The sequence below is a fragment of the Bidens hawaiensis genome, unplaced genomic scaffold (assembly GCF_021521415.1).
Source record: "Bidens hawaiensis isolate Kalapana, Puna unplaced genomic scaffold, B.hawaiensis_p1.1 tig00004682_1, whole genome shotgun sequence".
In the NCBI taxonomy this organism is placed as follows: domain Eukaryota; kingdom Viridiplantae; phylum Streptophyta; class Magnoliopsida; order Asterales; family Asteraceae; genus Bidens; species Bidens hawaiensis.
The window spans coordinates 1,013,161-1,022,566 of record NW_027491286.1 but is presented as its reverse complement, the minus strand read 5'-3'; the positions used below and the strand labels follow the sequence as shown (position 1 = coordinate 1,022,566).

At 46.2% G+C, this 9,406-nt stretch overlaps 1 pseudogene across 1 annotated transcript; it reads right to left on the bottom strand.

Moving 5' to 3' along the window:
• Nucleotides 1–7,818: 7,818 nt before the first annotated feature.
• On the bottom strand, nucleotides 7,819–8,661 carry LOC143627471 (clavaminate synthase-like protein At3g21360 pseudogene; annotated as a pseudogene). The gene is made up of 2 exons (XR_013152600.1): nucleotides 8,211–8,661; nucleotides 7,819–8,097 (listed from the first exon to the last, which is right to left on the bottom strand). The product of XR_013152600.1 is annotated as a clavaminate synthase-like protein At3g21360 pseudogene (transcript).
• Between the last annotated feature and the right edge of the window lie 745 nt (nucleotides 8,662–9,406).

The window sequence follows — 9,406 nt, the reverse complement described above, 5'->3', positions numbered from 1 at the left end:
GAGGCTGCAGCTAAAGATGTGTTGCTTGCCAACCTTACTAAAAATGAAGCCGAACGCGCCCGTGATGAAGCTCAAGCTGCCCTCCAGGAGGCTCTGGTCACCAAGGAGTGGCTTCTACGAGAAGCTTTGTCGCAGGTATGCGTAGTTCCGTAGTTTCTTCACGCTTTTCTTTATACTTAGAAAAGTTTTTAATATATTTTTATTTTGTAGGTTGTGCATCGGGTTCTCACGAACACATCCTATGACGATGCCATGAGCGCAGCCCTCAACGCTTCTCATGAGGATGGGGAAAAGGCTGGGTTCCTACTTGGTCTAGGGTTTGTTGAACAAGGCATCCTGCCTTCCAACTTCCCTCTTTATGACGTGGATACTGAAGCTGCTTATTACCAAGCAGTGAATCAGTATGCTGCTTTCCCGCATCCGGTGGTGGGGAAGGTGAACGAGATTGCTGCTGCTGATGATGGGCTAGCTATTCTCAAGGCTTTCCTTGAACCGCCACACTCAACTGATGGTGCGGGTTCAAGCGGGAGTGGTCCTGAAGCTTGATCCTTTAGATCCCTTCCCACTGTTAGAATAGATTTATATTTTTGTATGCGGGTATATGCCCAGCAATTCTTGTAATATTTGAATTTTGATGGAATATAAATTATTTGTTAATGTCTTGCCTTGTAAACCTTATATGTTTTCACGCATATTTTAGTTTAACTTAGCAATTTCTTGAGTACGTTGGATAAGTTAACCTTTCAACGTGACAGATAATAGGTTAAAGTTTTGCTTCCTCTTTCGTGATTGTGCGGGTAAGACCGTCACTTTCACTTAGTAGGATGGCTAAACTTTACCTATATCTAACCTGTGTGAAGGTTTTCCTCATCTTTTCCTTAGAAATTTTTACCGTTTTTATGCTTATGCGGGTTTTGCCGCCTTTCACACGCAACGACTTTCTTCTTTTCACACTTATTTATGCGGTGAATACCCAGCAATTCTTGTAATATTTGAATTTTGATGGAATATAAATTATTTGTTAATGTCTTGCCTTGTAAACCTTATATGTTTTTACGCATATTTTAGTTTAACTTAGCAATTTATTGAGTACTTTGGATAAGTTAACCTTTCAACGTGACAGATAATAGGTTAAAGTTTTGCTTCCTCTTTCGTGATTGTGCGGGTAAGACCGTCACTTTCACTTAGTAGGATGGCTAAACTTTACCTATATCTGACCTGCGTGAAGGTTTTCCTCATCTTTTCCTTAGAAATTTTTACCGTTTTTATGCTTATGCGGGTTTTGCCGCCTTTCACACGCAACGACTTACTTCTTTTCACACTTATTTATGCGGTGAATACCGGCATATCAGTGTGGAAAGTTCGTAAGTATAAAGGTAAGGTTATCAACACAATGTGATAAAGGAGAATCATTTCCATTAGAAGTGGCTCTAGGCCTTTTCTTTACAAGTTTGGAATTGATCTACATGTAACATTTGCGTAATTGAGCTCCATTCCATGTTCTTGGGATGGGGGTGCCATCGAGCCTTTCGAGCCGGTATGCGCCCTTTCCCAAAACTTCTTTGATAATGTATGGTCCTTCCCAGACCGGGGCCAGCTTTCCTGGGCGCTCTTGGTTCGAAGCCTCGTTGTTACGCAATATGTAGTCTCCTACATTGAAGTTGCAGAGTTTTACCCGCGTGTTGTAGTATTTTTGCATTTGTCGCTTGTAATTCTCTTCACGCGCTGCGGCTAAGTCTCTGCGTTCTTCGGTTAGCATAAGGTCTAACCGTCTTTCTGCATCATTGTCTTCTGGCTGAGTCAAGACCCTTGGTGAGGGTAGACCAATTTCGACCGGGACCATGGCTTCAGTGCCATAAGTGAGGCTGAACGGGGTTTCTCCCGTACTTGCCTTTTTCAGCGTTCTGTTTGCCCAAAGGACGTGTGGAATTTCGTCCACCCAGCCGGATCTGTGTTCCAAGAGTCTTTTCTTTATGCCGTCGACGATGCTCTTATTTGCTCTTTCCACCTCACCATTACCCTGCGGGTGCCCCACTGAGGTAAAGGTGTGGGTGATTTGAAGTTCTTCCAGCCACTTTTGTAGCTTCTTGTCAGCAAAGTTGGTGCCGTTATCGCTCACCAAATTCTGTGGAAGTCCAAAACGACAAATAATAAATTCCCAAATAAATTTTTTGATATGTTTTGCGGTTGTTTGGGCTAAGGGTTTTGCTTCTATCCACTTGGTGAAGTAGTCGATGGCTACCACTAGAAACTGAACGTTCCCTGCTGCTGTGGGAAATAGGCCTGTCACATCGATGACCCACTTCTGAAATGGCCATGAAGAGGTGACTGGAACAAGTTTATTCTTCGGGCGATGTGTGTTGGGTGCGTAGAGTTGGCAAGACCTACACTTTCTGATGTATGCCAGCGCATCCGTATGCATCCCCGGCCAAAAGTATCCCGCGTTGTTTAGCTTAGCTACAACAGTGCGTGGACCTGCGTGTACTCCACAGATGCCCTCGTGCACTTCCCTTAGGAGGTAGCCAGCATCTTGGTTGTCCACGCATCTTAGGAGTGGGCCAAGAAAATTACGTCTGTAAAGGATGTCATCGATGAGTTGATAGTTCAGTGCTTTACAGCGTATTTTTCTTGCCTGTGTTTTTGACTCTGGTAGTATACCCGCCGCAAGGTAATTTATTATTGGTGTCATTCACGTTTCTGTACCGGTTTGGATGACACAGATTTCCTTGTGCGGGACTGATGGTGCTCCAAGGAGTTCAATGCGGATGTCCTTTCCCAAGTGGGTGAAGGCTAATGATGCAAGCTTGCTTAACGCATCCGCAGATTTGTTTTCGCTACGCTTGACGTGTATGACTTTACAATCGTTAAAATCGCGCATAAGGGTTTTTGCTTGTGCGAGGTACAGGGCCATTGTGTCGTTCACGGCCGTGTACGTCCTGTTTATTTGGTTGGCTACTAACATGGAATCCACGTGGGCTTCCAAGTTTTTCACTCCCATCTTACGCGCAATTCTCAGCCCGGCCAAGAATGCTTCATACTTCGCTTCGTTATTCGTACTTGGAAAATCCAGTCGAATAGCGTAAGTGTATTCTTGGCCTGCTAGGTTGGTTAGTTTCAACCCTGCGCCTGAACCCTCGTTGTTGGCTGCTCCATCAGTGTAGAGTCGCCAGACATCATCGATGTCCTGTGCTGGAGAGGGTTGAGCCACCTCCTGGCACTCTTTCTTCCGCGAAGCGGGGACTTCTGCAATAAAGTCAGCCAAGACCTGGCCTTTTATGGCTGTTCTTGGCTTGTACTTTATCGCGTATTCTCCCAATTCTATTGCCCATTTGGCTAGGCGTCCTGACAATTCGGTTTTGCCTAGAACGTTTGCAAGTTTGAAGTTGGTGAGAATGGTGATTGGGTGACCTTGGAAATATCGTCTTAGCCTGCGTGAAGCCTGTACAAGTGCTAAGACTAATTTTTCCATGGTAGAGTACCGGGTTTCTACGTCTGTTAGGACACGGCTAACATAGTAGATTGGCATCTGGATGCCTTTTCGCTCTACTAGCAGGACTGCCCCGGTTGCTCTATCTGTGGCAGAAAGGTATAAGATTAATTCCTCCCCCGTTTCTGGTGCTGTGAGCGTTGGGAGTTCGATCAAGCGTGACCGAATTTCCTGAAAAGCTACTTCCGCTTCTGGTGTCCAGCGGAAGTGCGTTTTCTTTAAACAGTTTCTCAATGTTGACACGAATGGGAACGACCTATCCGCATGGTTTGCCAAAAAGCGGTTAAGTGCGACTAGTCGTCCATTCAGTGTCTGAGCTTGCTTGATGGTAGTAGGTGATTCCATTTTGATAATGGCTTCGACCTTTTCAGGGTTCGCTCTGAAGCCATCTTTAGTAACAATGACTCATAAGAACTTCCCTTCTTCCATCCCAAAGGAACACTTGCTCGGATTGAGCTTCATGTTTATCTTTCTGAGCGTGTTGAAAGTTTCTTCGATGTCTTTCAACATTGCTTCTGGCTCAGGGCTTTTGATGACCAAGTCATCCATGTAGACTTCCAAGTTCCTCCCAATTTGGGCATGAAACTCTTTGTCCATCAGGCGTTGGTATGTGGACCCGGCATTCTTAAGTCCGAATGGCATCATTTGATAACAAAATGTGCCATCGGGCGTCCGAAATGCGGTTTTGTCCTGATCGTCAACGGCCATGTGGATTTGATGGTACCCCTTATACGCATCAAGGAAGCATTTAAGGCGAAACGATGCTAACGAATCTACCTTAAGGTCAATTTCGGGTAACGGGTAACAATCTTTGGGGCATGCTTTGTTTAAGTCTTTGAAATCTATGCACATGCGCCATTGTTTGTTAGATTTCGGTACCATGACGGGATTTGCGACCCATGTTTGATATTTGCTAACGCGTACGATGCCCGCGTCAAGGAGTTCCTTGACTTGGGTTCTACACGCGTTAGCTTGTTCCGCCCCCATTACTCTGCGCTTTTGTATGACTGGCGTAAAAGCCGGGTCACACTTGAGCTTATGCTCTGCCTTACTTAGAGGTACACCAGTCATGTCAGCTGGTGTCCACGCGAAGATGTCAGCGTTTTTTAGTAGTAAGCGTTTGAGTAAGGTGCGCGTAGTATCAGTGACTGTTGGGCCAATGGTAACAGCCTGGTCAGGGTATTTGCCATTGAAAGCCCATTCTTCTGGTTCGGTGATAGTTGGTTTAGCCATTTTTGGTTTGGGTTTAGATGAGACAGATGCGATGCATACATGGGGAATACCGGTGATCATCGCTACACCCTCAGCTGTTGGCCATCCCATCATGCCGTGGACTGAAGATACCACGGCATTGAATCTTGCCATCCCGTCTCTCCCGAAGAGAATGTCGTATGTGTGGTGTGGCTTCCTCATTACGACAAAGTCCACGTCTTCTGTGCGGGAGTGTTTCCCGTCCGTGAGAGTGACGGGGAAAGATAGGATACCCAGGGGGGTGTTTGTGCTGCCGTCGAACCCTTCCATCGAGGCGTAGACCGTTTCCAGGCGTTCCTTGTCTTCGTCGTCTAGCTTGTCGAAGAACTGCCTGTACATAACCGTTGACGAGGCGCCGTTGTCAGCAAGAGTGCGGGAAGTGATGTAGTGCCCTAGCTGGCTTTTGATGACGATAGGGCCTTCTTTGCTGGGTCCTCCTGGCACTCGCGGGAAGCGCACCTCAGCTTCCTTCCACGCGCATGGTTCTGTCGTTCGTCTTTTTCTTCCTCTGACGTTACTATGAACCATGTGGATGCTGATGTCCACGGGCTTTCGTCCGTTGCCTTTGTATCGGTTATCATTCCTCCCTCCATTCTTGATTGATGCCACAAGGTGTGTAAGTTTTCCATCCTTGACGAATGTTTCAACAATATCCTTCAAGGATGTACACTCCTCAGTGGTGTGACCCTTTGTCCCGTGGAAGTCACAGGATTTGCTCTGATCCGCGTTATGTCGCTGCCGGATCATTGGAGCTTTTGGCCATGGGAGTTTCTCGGTGGCAAATATCTCCGTGACGCTTTTGGTGAGTGGCGTCCACCGGGGGTTTCGGCTTGATGGGTGCGTGTTTTCCCTTCCGCATACTAGAGGGCGAGAGTTGGATGAGGTGTCAAAGTTTACCCTTGACTGCCAAATACCTAGCTTCTTCTTTTTGTTTTGCCGAGCGGTCCGGACGTTGTTTTCACTAGTCCTCTGCGTGTAGAGGTTTGTACTCTAGGGAAGATTCCTACCCAGTTGCTTCTCCGTTTCGGCAAAGCGCTTGGCCGCCGTCATGATGGCATCCCATGTGGATGGCATGCCGTCTTTACCCGTCAACGTGCGGATAAGCTCTGGGTATTCGGCGCCCTGGATGAAAGCGGCGCGAACAAGATCTTCGCTTATAGTGCCCAGACTCAGCTTCTTCGAGTTGAAGCGAGTGATGAAGTCTAGTAAAGATTCATCCTCCTCTCTAACGCAGTTGAGGATCGTCCACTGCTCTTCAGTATATTTCCTCTGTTGACTGAAGTGCTGGCTGAACTTGTGTTGGAAGTCCGCCCAATCATAGATGTGGTGGACCGGTAAACGATCAAACCACGCCCTGGCCGCTCCAACCAGCGTCATCTGGAACATATAACACCACGTGGGTTCCGTCCAGTTGCTGACGGTTGCCCCCGCTATGAATCTGTTCAAGTGATCGTCTGGGTCGGATATACCATCATAAGTGCCGATGTTGGACATCTGTTTGGCACTCTTCGGGGCGATAGCTTCCGCAATGTCCCTTGCAAACTTGGACGTTCCCGCATTTGCAACAGTTGGTCTAAAGGTTTTGGAGAAGTCACGTGGGTTTCCCCCCGCGTTCCTTGGTTTGAAGGTTTCTCCAAAATTCCTTCTCGGTTGGAAGTCTGTTTCCTTGCGCTTCCCTTTCGCCCTATGACGAGGGTTTGCGTCACTGTCGGACTCCTCCCAATCATCGTCCAAGTACTCGCACTCATTGCTCATGTTGAGCTGTTGTCGAGTGCTTCCGAATTCGTCAGCCTGTTGGAGTGAACGTAAGCGTTCATCCAACTCAGCTTGAAATTCCTTCTGACGTTCTTCCGCCCACGCTTTAACTTGATCAAGTGTTTGGCGGGGGAGCCTCGTCTGTTGTCTCTCCAACTGGGTATCGGTGAATCCCAGTGAAGGATTGTTTACTGCACTTGCCCCGGCTTGGGTAACCGGGGTAGTGTTCGTAAAAATTGTGTACTCGCCGGTGTTCCCCCCAGTAGCTGGGGTTGTGGTTACCGGAGTTTCTTGGTCACTCGTTGGCCTTGGCATCGGAGTAACCTTAACCATCTTTCCAGAGGTTTTGAAAAAACTGAAAAAGAATTAGTTCTAGCTTTTATGCACGGATGGCGCCAATGAAGAAACACTATGTGACCCCGGCGGATTATGGATAATCTTAGGGTTAAGTAGATGTTTCCCACGAGGGTTAGGTCCTGCAAAGATGGTTATTCTTCTGATGACCTGCGAAACAGACACCGTGAGCTCGTCACTGAAAAGGGGGGGGGGTTCCTCCTTGTGACCACCCTCCGGCGTGAGAATCAGACTAGATTGCTCTGAATATAAGTGTATATTGAGAGAAATAGCTAGGGAAGATAAGATAATATCAGATTATATCCCTTCCTACCGTTCCAAGGTGTTGGAGTATTTATAGCCGAAGGTAGGTTTCCAAGCAGGTACAGCCAGCTGTATAATATTCCTTTTCCACCAACCGTGGGCTACGTACGTGCCATGCTGGTGGTTGGTGGGTAGGCAGCGGCTGATAGTGACATGGCCGGCTGTGTACTATTCCTTTTCCACCAACTACAGGCTATGTACGTGCCACGATGAGGGTTGGTGGGTAGGCAGCGGCTGATAGTGACATTTTGTACTGGAGCATGCTCCTCCTCGTACTATTGTCGGTGAGCTGTCACCCTGTGATTGGTTCATGGGCTGCTTTGGTCAGATCTTGGCTATTTTGTCCATACCTTGGCAGGTATAGTACAAAAGATCTTCCAGAAGCATACGGACTGGCTCTTTTGGGCTGGAATATTCCCGCCTTGCTCATTCCTTCTTCAGGTGACATTGCTGAAGTATTAAGAGTTAGTGCCTTATGCGTGTAGCTTTACTGTTAGTGCGGGTAGCCTTCCTTCTCAGCTTGTACCCATAACTACGGGAACAGGCAGGGTACTGTACTAAGGGAAGCTTTCCTGCGGGAACAGCTGGCTTACTGCGTGTAAGGTCTTCATCTCTCTGAGCATGGTGGGTCTTGCGGAACCAGTTGGTCTTTGCGCAGACGTACCCCGTCAAGGTGTGTCTTGCGGGTCCAACTGGGCTTTGCGGGGACCTACCTCTTCAGTCTTGAATGCCGTCTTCCAACTACTGCCTGCGTAGGAAGACGGATCATCATCATCACATGCTGTTTTCATATACGTCAAACCGTGCTCCTCCAGTTTCGCAACGAATTCCGGGTGTTTGTCTTTCATCTTTTCATAAATGATATGACTTAAAACAATCGGAGTTGCTCCCCCGATTCCTGGTTCTTCTTCGCAAAAGAAAAATAACTTGGTAGGAGGATCCGGAAGCTGTTGTATGCGAGATTAATTACAAATAAACTAGTTACTACAAACAAATATATATAGCTAGTAAAAACCAAATATAACAAAGCTATATATTGGTATAGAATCAAGGAACTTACATAAGCCATCTCATGATGGAAAGGAATTTCCCTATCGAGGCGACTTTCGTTTGCAGTGTACACCCGGCCAACGACTTGGGTTCGAGGGGCTGCACCGCCCATGTAACTCAATTCTGGGAAGCCGAAAGCTTCAACCACGCAGTTGAAGTCGGATGGAGATATAACCGGGAAACCTCGGAAGAGAATTGCACCACTTTTGAGGAGAAGAGACTCCAACCACGGCTTATGAGCTTTGATCGCATCTTCGAAAGCAGTGAGTTCTGTTGCAGTGGAATTGGTGCTAGGGTTTGGCGATAACACTGTCGGGAAAAGAACGCCGTCGTCCTGAGGTTTTTGCTCGAGCAACTCTACTTCTTGGAAGGGTTTTCCGGTGGTCATTTGGATTGTTGTTTATCAACTTGTGTCCAAATTACTAAAGATGATAATTTGGCTTTTGATTTGTGATATAGTGTGAAGACATTTGAAGTATATATAATGGTAAAAAACTTATAACTCGTCCATTGTAAAAACAATTTAAGCCTCATGCCTCACGCGTACTAGTAATTTAGTGACTGAAAATATATTGTTAGATCAAATGCAACAATCATTAAGGGATTTGGATATGAGTTTGAATATTTTAGAAGAGCGATGATAAAATAAGTGTAAAGCGTGATTACAACTAAATGTGTTGCTATCTCGTAAACGCACTACTATTGGGTCATCTTAGGCCAGTTGGAGTCTGAAGCTTCTATCTGAGCGGAGATGCGCCTTGGCAATGCTGTTGTCTTGTTGACGTTGTGTCAAGTTGTGAAAATCGGTAGTCAGACGGTGGGTAAGGACTAATGACTAATCAAGATTAACAAAGATTAATCGAATTGAAATTTATATGTAATATGTCAAATCCTATCCTACTATTCTAATAAATAAGTACTACTATATGCCACTTGTCAACCTCTCCTTAACTCTCATAATTTTTAACCCATTTTCATAAAATGGTATCTCTTTCGGGTTAACCCGCCCCATTAATACTATTTGGATCCATTTTTATTATTCTTTCATTCTTTTCATTCAACACCAAAGATGCAAACCCTAATTTCCGAAACCGCCATTCATTCTTTTTCATTCAACACCAAAGACTATAACCCTAATTCCTGGAACCGCCGTTCATCTCTTCCATCGCTATCGCCATTGATACATGTGGTTTCTAATTCTCCGTC